This window comes from Podarcis liolepis (assembly GCF_965112155.1).
Source record: "Podarcis liolepis genome assembly, chromosome: 18".
NCBI classification, from domain to species: Eukaryota; Metazoa; Chordata; class Lepidosauria; order Squamata; family Lacertidae; genus Podarcis; species Podarcis liolepis.
This window is the reverse complement of record NC_139572.1, coordinates 11,194,840-11,206,740: the sequence shown is the minus strand read 5'-3', so window position 1 is coordinate 11,206,740 and position 11,901 is coordinate 11,194,840. Positions and strand designations below refer to the sequence as shown.

General features: G+C 49.7%; 1 long non-coding RNA gene across 1 annotated transcript; it reads left to right on the top strand.

Moving 5' to 3' along the window:
- The first annotated feature begins 12 nt into the window (after positions 1-12).
- On the top strand, positions 13-5,950 carry LOC310697605. Its single transcript, XR_014521091.1, has 5 exons — positions 13-498; positions 1,801-1,960; positions 2,090-3,160; positions 3,348-4,360; positions 4,667-5,950. It is a non-coding gene; the product is annotated as an uncharacterized lncRNA (long non-coding RNA).
- Positions 5,951-11,901: the final 5,951 nt, after the last annotated feature.

Sequence of the window (11,901 nt, the reverse complement as noted above, 5' to 3'; positions counted from 1 at the left end):
CACTTCACCTGGTGTGTCCCTCGGCGCTCGCCGTCCCGTCAAAGGCTCCGCCTCGGCAGCGAGGGTCGTTAGCGCGTCTGGCGCGCCCTAAGTTTGTCTCCACGCGGCTGCCGTCCGCGAAAGCACAGGCTGCGCGTGCGCAGAGCGCGACCGGCCCGCCCCTTAACGGCCAGCTTAACGGCGCTGCGCGTGCGCCTCGAGGCGTTAGTATACTGCGCCTGCGCTGGCCGTGAGGCAACCGTAACTCCGGGCGGCGTCGAGCTCGCTGAGCCTTCCGTCAGGAATGGCCTCCTTAGCCCCTAATCCGCCGCAGAGGCCGCTCGTCCCCCTCGACCCAGGCGGGAGGCCTCCTCCCGTTTACTGCGCACCTTACTGCGCCTGCGCGGAAAGCGCCCCCGGCCTTGGCGACGCCTTTTGCCGCGAAGAGAGCGCAGGAGGGCCGGGAGAGGAAAGTGGGCCTTGTGCGCATGCGCCAGACGGAGAGCGAGGAAGAGGCTGGTAAGTTGGCAACCCCCGGAAAGAAGAGTCTCCCAGCCCGAGGCTTTTTCTTGCTGTCGCAGGTTAAGTACTTCCACTTTCTAAAACTGATTTTGGAAGCCGTGTTTTAGAATTGCCCGGATGGCGTTGCTCAAGGGTGGGACATGGTTTATTTGGACTAAACTGATAAAAGCTTGTAGAGGGGCACCTCTGGATACAAACGGGATCCGTTCCAGAGCCCCGTTCGCCTCCAGAAGCCGACGTAACCCGGGTCTGTGCGTCTGCATGTGTCGCCATTCGGCGCCTTGTTTTGAGCATCTGCGCATGCGCAAACAGCGAAACCCAGAATTGACGCGCTCCGTTACTTCTGGGTCACTGCGGAGGGCAACCCAAAAATATCCATCCCGAGGTACGACTGTGCTGGGAGGAGGCAGGCAGGGAGGCCTTTTTCCTTTTTGAGGGGAGATGATAGAATATACTTGGTGTTGCTCTAGTCATGTCTGTAGGTGCCAGTCACCTGTGGCGTTTTAGGGGAGGGGGAGAGACATGCCGTGCTCCTTCTGGGGTCGTGTCTCCACCTTTGGTCCCCACCCTGCACTCCGCTCTCATCTGCGGCTCCCGGAAGCATTCAGCAGGCGACAGTGGCCACAATCCTGGGACCGGCTTCGACTGGCCGGCTAAAGCAGGAATCTCCAGAAAGAGGATGTGATACACGATCAGTCACACATTCATTTTTCTCTAGAACTTACCATATTGGTAAAAATACACCTTTTAAAAACAGAGAAAGTGCTGCTTCCTTCAAAGACGGTGCCTGGAATGAGAGGCCTGTTAGGCCAGGTGTGATTTCATTGAACATTAGTGGGAATGTGCCCAGCTGAGGGTCCCACACTTTAAAGGAGGATAGGGACAAACTGGAACGGGTGGGGAATAGTCCGATGAAGAAAGGTTGGAAGGGAGTGGACGTGTTTAGCCTGGCCGGGGTAAAAGAGGCCCCATTTGCGGGCAGAAGTCCTCCGCCCACGTGACCCTGCATCTACAAGGTTAACACAAGGCTGCCAGGGTGGCCGGTTGGTGGTAACCCAAGACAAGGCAGTGGCTTCCCGTTTGTGAGATGCCCTCACTCGTGAGGTGCATCCGACTCCCTCGCTATTAGCTTCTATGAGAAATTTAAAGGTATCCCTGTTTAAACTGTTTATTTGGGAGTTGAAAGCCCTGTCCCTGGCAATTCTGAAGTTGTTTGGAGAGCCGCTGATTGCTTTTAGGATTTGTTACCTGTTTTTAGAATAATTTTAATTTGGTGGCTTTTTTGTTTTGTTATTGAAGTTTCAGTGGATATCGGCAACACCAAGGATGTGTGCAGGAGGAGCCCAAATGGGAAGAAACGCCTTGACCCCCAGAGAGACGCTGACTCGGACCGTCCCTGAGCTTAGACCATGAAACCTACAAGAGCGACACCTTGGGGGACTCTGGATGCCTCAAGGAGGTGTGTGGCGGACAGAGGAGGAGGGAAGACAAAGGACGGCCTTACAGGGTCAGGCCAGGTTGCAGGGGATTCTGGGAAGTCTCTCCCCTCTTCCCAGCACTGATGGTGAATTGTTTTCTTTTCTCACAGGTAAGATCAGCAAAGGAAGGTGGGAAGAAGAATCCCCAGCGGGGGTCATCTGCTCGGAGCCGCACCCCCGTCAAGGAGACTCCTGGTACCCCATCAGAGCCCCACGAGACTTACTTGTGTGGCAGCGGCAAGGACATGCCCCCGGGGCGACCATCAGAGCCCTGCACGACCCCCTCACGCCTCACTCAGTTCCCCCGTCTCCGCCTGCCCAGCGGCCTCGGTTCTGCTTGCGCCCCTCTGCTAGTGCTGGTGCTTGGTTGCACTGGTGGCGGTGCTTTTTGGAAAACCCGGTGGCTGCTGGTGCTGGGTAGTGGCCGGGGAAGAAGTGGTGTTTCCTCATCCTCAAAGTGCCTCTGGGTGCATGCAGCTGCTGTGTTGGCGAATCCACCGCCTCAGCTGCGTGCGGAGCAGCCTCCTCTCTGCTTGCGCCCTGCTGGTGCTGGTTCTGGGTTCCAGTGGTGACGCAGGTGGTGGCACTTTTTTAAAGGCCCTTTGGACACAGGCGATGAGGGAACGCAGGCCAAGGCACGAGGGGGTCTTGGGACTCCTTTTCCCGCTTTCCACTTCTAGCCTGACAATTCACCTCCAGATTCTGGGAAACTGCCATGATCATTAATCATTAAGTAATTTCATTAAGTAATTTCTATCGATTAATTTAATCTGTATGCCGTCCTTCATCTGAAGCTCTCATGGAGGCTTGCAGCATAAAAATACAAAATAAAAACACAGCATACACATTAAAAACAAAAACGAACTCATAAGCCAACCTCCCAATCCACAAGCATGTTTAATAGGCCATGCATTCTTTAATTAGCCAAAGGCCTGGTTCTAGAGCAGAAAGGCCACTACTGTTGTGCTACGAGCCCTGCTGGGCACCTCTCAGAATCTGAACTCACCCCGCACCCTACTTGCTTCGCATCTCCAGCAGCCTCCAGGCTGTCAGAACAAACATTGATGGCTCCCGCCTCCTTTCTGGGCTGGGCAGAGGGTGCTGGTCCTGCTCATCTGACCTTCAAAGATGTTTCTTCTTTTTTTGCACTTCCATGCCATGATAGGTGAGGGGGGGCTGCTGTGGGGGTGCCGGCCCGCAGGAGAGGTACTCCTCCTTGTTCACCTGGAAACGCATGCAAACAGATAACTTACAAGATAAATACTGAACCAAAAGCAACCTAAGAAAAATAACTTTTTTTTTTAATGACTGGATAAACCACTCATTCAATTGTATCACCTCTTGACTGATTGCTTGGAGGAGTTCCAGATGATAATATTTATTATTATCATCTATATGCTTCTGGACATCTTTTTGAGGCAATTTTGTGCCCCACCCCTCACCTGCGCCCCTGGTGGGGGCCCACCTCATCACCCCCTAGCTAGGGCCCTGCCTGGACCACAGAGAAACCCTCTCCATAAAACTACAGGGATCTCTAAATCAGGCCTTCCTCCTCCACCCCCAAGATCACTGGGAAACACTTCCCCTGCCACACAAGGTCACAACATACCTCCGGATTTTGCTGGGTTTCCCTTCACCGCTGGGCTGCTGCTGGTTCCCCAAACCACGGCCCTGCAAAGGAAGAAGGACATTGTACTCTCTAGGGGGGCAGAACAAGCACCCCTGCCAGGCTGCCCATGCCCACGTCACCACAGGCTGCCAGCCTGCTCCTGCCTGGGCACCTGACCCCTGGCTTGGAAGGAGGGGAGCAAGGGGCTGGGGCGAGACGGGACTGCAACCCCCCAACCCAGCCCTGTTTCACTCAGGTCAGCGCCATGACCTCCCCGCACATGTGGGGAATGGTTTCCCCATGGAATTACCACAAACTCCAATGGTTGATTCACTCCAGCCTCCTTCATGGTTTGGCGTCTCAGGAGCCTTTTTTGTCCTAGGAGACAGAAAGGAAAATAAAAAACAGAGGAAGAGGTTACAGGTGGGAAATGTCCGGGAATCCCAAAGTCTAAATTCAGAGACCTAGACTCAGGATCCAGCCTGGACCTCAACCTTTCCCTGTTCCCTCCCTGTGTCCTATTAAAGATTGTAAGCCCCTCGGAGCAGGACCCTTTCCATGAAGGGTCATGTGCAGCGATGGCGCAAAGAAATAATTCAGAAGTAATTTCACCAGGCTCCTGCCCCGTGCAAGCTGAAGCCTGCTAGGCACCTTCCCTGAATACTCCAAAGCCAAGCCCTGGCTCCATGGCTCACCTGAATTAATGGAATCCTCTTGCTTCCAAGTTTGGAGAGACCCCTTTCTTTCGGCATTGAACGGCCACATGCTCAGAGCAATGGCGGCTGTTCTGCTGCTTCTAAGTCCAGCTAGCTTCAGCCCCCCCCCTTGGGCCCCCTTCTAGAACCCACCGCTCTCAACCGACTCACCTGCCCCCCCTTCAAACTCCCTTTCCCCATGGAATTAACTTACCACAATCTCCAGTGTTTCTTTCAGTGGCACACCAGCCTCCTTCATGGTTTGCCGTCTCAGCAGCCTTTTATGTCCTAGGAGACAGAAAGGAAAATAAAAAAGGAAGAGGTTACATGGCTCCATGGCTCACCTGAATAAAGCGAATCCTCCTGCCGCCACATCCTGATAGCAATGGCGGCTGTGCTGCTCAGAGCAGTGGCGGCTTCTTCAGCCCCCCCCCTCGTGCCCCCTTCTAGAACCCACCGCTCTCAACCAACTCTCACCTGCCCCCCCTTCAAACTCCCTTTCCAAGCCTCCTTCCATCTTCCGTCTCCACCAGAATTCCACTCTCTCTCTTCCCCCTCCCTCCCTGCTTGGCATTCCCTTTGGAATTGTAATAGCATCACCTCACAATAATAATATTGCCGCTCATCTCCTCTAGGCCTCCTACCTGGAGAATCCATCTTTCTCTACCAACTCTCACTGTCCTCTGACAGGCATCCCCCTTGCAGGGCATTATAAGGCTTGCTTGCAAAGCCGCACTTTGTGACATCAGCTGGCAAACGGGCCAGGCTGCTGGGTTGTCCGCCAGCTGTATGAAGAAAAATAAAACCAGACTTGCGGAGGTGAGGGAGGGCTTCTGTGGGGTCCCCGGCCCTCAGGAGGGGTACTCCTCCTGTTCTGCGGGAAACACATGCAAACAGATAACTTACAAGATAAATACTGAACCAAAAGCAACCTAAGAAAAATAACTTTTTTTAAATGACTGGATAAACCACTCATTCAATTGTATCACCACTTGACTGAATTTGTGTTTACCTCCTGCCCTCCCAAGCCACTACAATGGCCCTACGAGAAATGCTGGGCACCTCTCAGAATCCGAACTCACCCTGCACCCTTCCTGCTTCCTCCTCCAGCATCCTTCTTGCTGTTGCAGCACACATTCAGGGCTCCCGCCTCCTAGAGTACATTCAGAGATGAAAAAGCAACAGAGCGTAAGATCCCCCTCCTTTTGCTGCAAAATAACTGTTTATGAATACAGATTCAAGTCCCAGAAAATGCCTGCAAAAACAAATAGCTTTATCCTTTGGAAATAAAAACAAAACAAAACTACACAATACTTTAAGAAAGGAAGAGGGTTCACTCCTGGCTCACAGGCTCCACTGAGAGGCCCTGTTTCACGGATGCTTTTGTGGAGATTCCTTCATTGCAGGGGGGTTGGACTAGTTGACCCTTCCAATTCTATGATTCTGTGTAGTTCCCGCTACATATAAAATGGTTTGGTATTTTTACAGGGGAAATCGGATCAGTTGTAGAAGGGTTAGGCCAGAGACCGAGGGCCCAAACTGCAACCCAAAACCCACTTATTTCTCGCAAAGTGCCAACCTGGCAGTTTAACCTGTATATCAGTTTTTCTGTGTGTTTCACGCTTCTTCTGTATGACTTCTGTTGTGATAAATAATCCTTCATAAAAGTTATTGCATTACATTCTTCATTAAATTATCTTTCCATTGATTTATAATTTTATGGTATAACAGTGCTTTTTTTCCTAAAAATAATGTTTAGGGGTACTCTCATTTTGACACAAGAAAAAAAGCGGAATACAAAAATGACAATACATTATATTAAAATGATCACATGTCAGGGACCGTGCTGAGGAGGGCTGCACCGAGGAGGAATGGTGGGAACAGAGTAGAGGTTTGGAACAGCGGTTTGCAGAGGGACATAGTTCAGAAGGCAGAAGTTGGGAAATACTGAATGGGGAACAGCTAGGAGAAGAAACACTGGGAGGGAGAGGGTTAACAGATTCACAGTCTCTAGACAGCATTCCTCCACTGCCCTCCCCAAAGTCTCAGATTAGGAGACATAGACCGAAGGGGGTGGGCTTTGTAATTACTAGGAGATGTGTTATTTGTTCTCTCGCTGTGATTATTAAAGTTTCTAAATGGTAAGAAGACTCCTTTTCCTTTGTTCTGCTATCCACGGCCAAGTGGGGAGGAAGACGGTTCTCCAAAGCCTGATATCAGAGGACAATATAGGGACCATTGGGATCTCATTACTATGAGCAGTCCATGAAAGCAATAGAAAATTGTTTGCAGTAAGCACTCAATATCTTTTTATATGTGACAGTTGCAGCTAAAATGGTGTGTGTGAAAAAATGGAAAGAAAAAGAAGTACCCACGAAAGAAATCTGGCAGAATAAATTGGTAGAATAGACAGTATTAGTAACTATTACTGCAAAATTAAGAAATAAGGATAAATCATGAATAACAGAAGTGTGGAACTGTTTTGGAGAATATCATTGAGGATACAATGTTCAATTTAACATACAAGTGGGACTTAACTTATGACCAGCAGATAACAAGGATGATTTGAGATGAAAATGGGTAGAATATTATAAAATGCAGCTAAGGTTTACTTAGTATGCCATGAAGTCCTAGGATAAATGAAGTGTATTATAAGTTGTAAAAATGCATAAATAAAACTTTAAAAAGAAACAAAATTGTTTGCATTAGGAAGGTCAAGGTAAAGAGCTGTGTCTTCGGCATAAGGAAGGAAACATTGGGTTCAGTTGATGTGGAGAGGTCGTTGCATCTCAGTTTAACCCAAATCATGATGTTACTTCTGTGATCAAAATGAGAAAAACCTTGTGCACCACCTCTGTCTCCTATTTATTGTAGACAAGAATTAGCAAACCATTTCCCGGGGGTGACGTGGCGGCTTGGGCGCCTGCAGGTTCTGCCCTGCCTGAAACGGCAGCGTGGGGCTTGTGTCTGCCCTCTTCCTCTCCCTCAGCCGATTTACAGCTGAGGGGGAGGCAGCAGAGAGGCTCCACGCAGTGCCCCCCGCCCTCAGGACGCATGCCTTGCACCCGGCACCCGAGCAGCTAGCTACACCGCTGTTCTGTTGTTTCAATTACGGGTGCCTTGAGTTTTAGTGTTTGGTTGTGTTTTTTAATTGCTTTTCTTTTGCATTTTAATGTTCCTGATACTGGTTTTTATATTTTGGAAAGAGCTGTTTATGGCACACGCATTACTTCTCCCTCTTCCTCGCAGGTGCCAAAAATCACCCCCGAGAGCTCCCTCAGCTCAGTGTCCTCACTGGACTCTTTTGGGACTCATAAATGAGGTACATAGCAGACAGAGCAGGAGGGAAGCCCTGCTGAACTGCACAAGGGCAACCCTGAGGCTGGGAAGGAAGAGGCCACCTTCTGGACGGGTCGCGAGCAAGGGGGCAGGCAGGCAGGCAGGGGGCTGCTGAGGGCAGGCTGTGCTTGCTGCCCCACTCGTCCTGATGGACCAGCCTCCCATGGCGCCAGGCCTTTCCTGGCCAGCTACTCAATGCGGGCAGGAGAGTTTGGCTTCTGGGTTCCTGCCTGTCTCATTCTGGGCTGCTCTCTTTCTCCCCTCTCCCCACCACCTCTGGGCTGGTTCCTCCATCCTGTCTGGGCCAACAGTCAACCTCTGAGGATGAAGACCCACACGGAAAAAGTGACAGAGGAGGAGGGAAGCCCAGGCAGGGAAGCCAGAGTAGCCAAAGAGAGCCTTGTAGTGTCAGGCCAGGTTGCAGAGGGTTCTGGGAAGTCTCTCCTCCCTTCCCAGCGCTGCTGACAGGGCTTCTCCCTCGTCCTCTGCAGTTCCCCAAAATAGATATCAGCTCAGACAGCTCCCTGAGCCGAAGTGAACGACACCTTCTGGGACTCTGGAGACCTCAAGGAGGGACGTGGCAGACAGAGGAGGCAACCTGTAAAGAGCTGTTAACAGAAGGAGAAGATCAGTTGAAGTTGAAAAAGTTTGAAGATATTAAAGATTTACTAACAGATAGGATTTAATATTATCAATTTAATGATGTTTTGAAACTTGATTTAAAAAATGGCTGTAGTACGGAGATATCAAAATTCGAAAAAGATCTGTTGGAAAATAATATGAAATTACTATCTAAAATGTATAAATTGATTTTAGAATGGTATACTAAAGATGAAGAAGTTAAATCTGTGATGATACACAGGGCAGGAAGTTTTGGTTATAATATAGTTTTCACAATGGGAAAAGTTATGGAAGGAAAATTTAAAATTTACAGCTTGCTGTACGTTGAAGGAAAATTACATGAAAATGATGTATCATCGGGACCTGACACCCAGCAAAAATTTACAGAACATGTTGAAATGTGTTGGAAACGAAAGAAGAAGGAAGGTACATTTTATTACATGTGGTGGAAATGTGGGGTGGTAAAAGAATTCTGGGAAATGATATATAAAGAAATAATAAAAAAAGTTTATGATAACTTTTGTTTAAAAAGCAGAAGCTTTTTTATTAGGAACAACAGGTGCCGAACTACCAAGAGATAAGTAAAGACTGTTTATGGATGCGGCAACAGCAGCACGGATGCTCCTAGCCCAGAGGTGGAAAGAAGACAAAGGACCAACCAGAGAAGTAGGGCAGACCAAATGGATGGAGTACGCGGAAATGGCAAAGCTGGCGGGAAAGATCAGCAATCAGGAAGGTCATATTTTTACAAGAGACTGGAATGATTTTGTAACATATTTGGGAGACCACAGTAAGCAGTTGGAAACAGTAGCAGGAATATAACCAACACTTGCAAAGTAATGTGAACTTTGGAAATTCCAGATATATATTAGATGTTGTTGTTTAGTCGCTTAGTCGTGTCCGCCTCTTCGTGACCCCCTGGACCAGAGCACTCCAGGCACTCCTGTCTTCCACTGCCTCCCACAGTTTGGTCAAACTCATGCTGGTAGCTTCGAGAACACTGTCCCACCATCTCGTCCTCTGTCGTCCCCTTCTCCTTGTGCCCTCCATCTTTCCCAGCATCAGGGTCTTTTCCAGGGAGTCTTCTCTTAGATTACAGTAAAAGTTGCAGAAATGAAATATAGAAATAAAAAAACAAACCAGAACTCATGGAGGGAGGGAGGTCCAAAGGTTTGGGTAAACTTATCTCGTTTTTAACTGAATGGAATAATTGTTATGTATAAATATGGTGTCTGTGGGTCCTGCAGCCGCTGGGGACCAGCTAGAGGTGGGATGCACACCCAGGAACGCTCTTCCTCTTCCTGCTTCCAGCACCACTGACACCAGGCTAAGCTCCGTGCAGAACTAATAAGGCCTGTGCAAGCCAAGTGTGTCGCCTGGGACAAAGGTTAAGGGTGGAGGAGATAAAGGCAGAGCGAAGATGAGATAGGAGTCATAAAATGGGACAGGAATTGCAAGGAAAGCAAGGGATGGAGGACACACCACGACACCTTCAACTCCCTCCCAAGGAGGGAGCTCTGGGCGTGGATCAGGCCAAAGGGGGCCCATCCTGTCCAGAGACCTGTTCTTTGCAGTAGCCAACCAGACAAGAAGCTCAAATGCAGGACTAGATGCAACAGCCACTTTCTAAGCCTCTTGCTGTTCCCATCCTGTCTCTGATCCTGGAAGCAGCATGCAGCCATCAGGGCTCCTTCCACTGAGGGTCTTCTGATCCAGGTGGGTCCAGGCTTTTCCGAAGTTCTCCTGCTCTTGACCTGCCCTGGGGGTGAGGAGGCTTCGCTGCTTCCACCAGCTGAGCCTCTGGGCTCTGGCAAGTGACGCTGCTGGCTGCCTGGCCGGATGAGTCCTCTCTTTTCTTCTCCGCCGCCCACCCAGTCTGGCTGCAGCCGAACCCCAGACATCTCCCAGGCCAGAGACTCTGAGCACCAAGCAAAACCCTCACGGTCGCCGCCTGCCAGGGTGTCTCCACTGCAGACAAGCCACTTCCTCTGGGGAGGCTGCAAAGAGAGCCCCCCCCCCCACGCAGCCAGGCCCCCTTTTGGGGCTCCTCCAGCTCTGCTCCAGACTTGGCACGCAGAGAGTGAGAAGGTGGGATCCAGACAGCTGTCTAGGAACAGGCTGCCTCATAAAATCCTTGGCTTGTCTGAGCTTTGGCGGCCGCTGGCTTCCAGCCGAGAAGAGCCAAAGGCAGGCAGGCAGGCAGGCTTCTCACAGCACAGGAGTGTGGGGTTTGTGGGGGGGGGGAGTGCAATGGACACAACGCTGGACCTGTGGGCAGCGCAGGGAACTGTGCTGAGTCTTCCATGCAACAAGCACAATGCTGAGATTCCTGCCCTGCAGGGGGCTGGACTAGAGGACCCTTGGGTACCCCTCCCAACCGTACAATTCTATGACCAGGCAGCCCTAGCACCTCCTTCTTCCCTCTTTCCGCTTGCATACTCTGCCCGTTTCTCCTCTTTATTCTGTGCAGGCCCCTTGTGCTCCCTCTCTGCTCTTCTTCCACATGTGCAGAGCATCAGAGCATTCCTTGGATCGAAGGCTGTCACTCAGAGTTCCTGCATGAACTGCAGGAGCTTCAGGTGGTTGAGTAATGCGCCCAGTCTTCAAGAACCTTTGCATGAGTAACAGCCAAGTGACTGCATTCAAGTGACGCAGACCATGGAATACAGAACTTGTCTCACATCAGACCCTCCGCTCATCTGCACCAGCATTGCCTGCACTGGCTGGCAGCAGCTCTTTGGGATTTCAGACGGGGGATCACGCTATTTCCAGCACTGCGGGGACCTCAGACCTCTCTATCCCCCAGCTTCAGATTAAATCACAGTCCACAGCAGAGCAGGGAAAGGATGTCTTATCCCAAGCGGGTGGGTGTCCTGGCTTGAAGAATGCAGCTGCCTATGTTCTTATTCATTCTGAACAGTGAGGACTAGACACTTTATGCCCTTGCTCAACACTTTGCGCTGCATCGTATTGGAGGCAGCAGGAGTGAATCCTCCATTTGCATTCTTGCTTCGCCCACAAGCCTCTGCAAATTAGGCAAATGGTAAATTTTTGCAAGCTTGACTGGTGTTATGTACCACCTGTAAATCATTTTCATAATATTCTCTCTTAGGGCATTACATGCCGTAAACAAGAAGCACCCATTCTCTCAGCCAACAAAATGCGGCTGATTCATAATAAAGTTTAAGGTCTGGCAGGGCAAATCCACCTCTTTCTTTAGCATCTGTTAATATCTTAAATTTTATTCTAGGTTTCTTGCCCTGCCAGACAAATCTAGAGATATCTCTCTGCCACTTCTTGAAACAGTCCATTTTATCCAAAATTTGCAATGTTTGAAACAAAAACAGCATTCTTGGCAATACATTCATTTTTATCACAGCAATTCGGCCTAACAACGATAACTTCAAATTTGACCATATTTCTAAATCCTTTTTCACTTCAGTCCAACATTTTTCATAATTATCCTTAAATAAATTCACATTCTTAGCAGTCATGTTAACCCCTAAATATTTCACTTTCTTAACCAGAGTCAATCCTGTCTCCTTCTGAAACTTATCTCTCTCAGTCTCAGTTAGATTTTTCTCTAAAACCTTAGTTTTCGTCTTATTCAACTTGAAACCTGCTACCTGTCCAAATTCTTGGATCAGTTCTAATACTC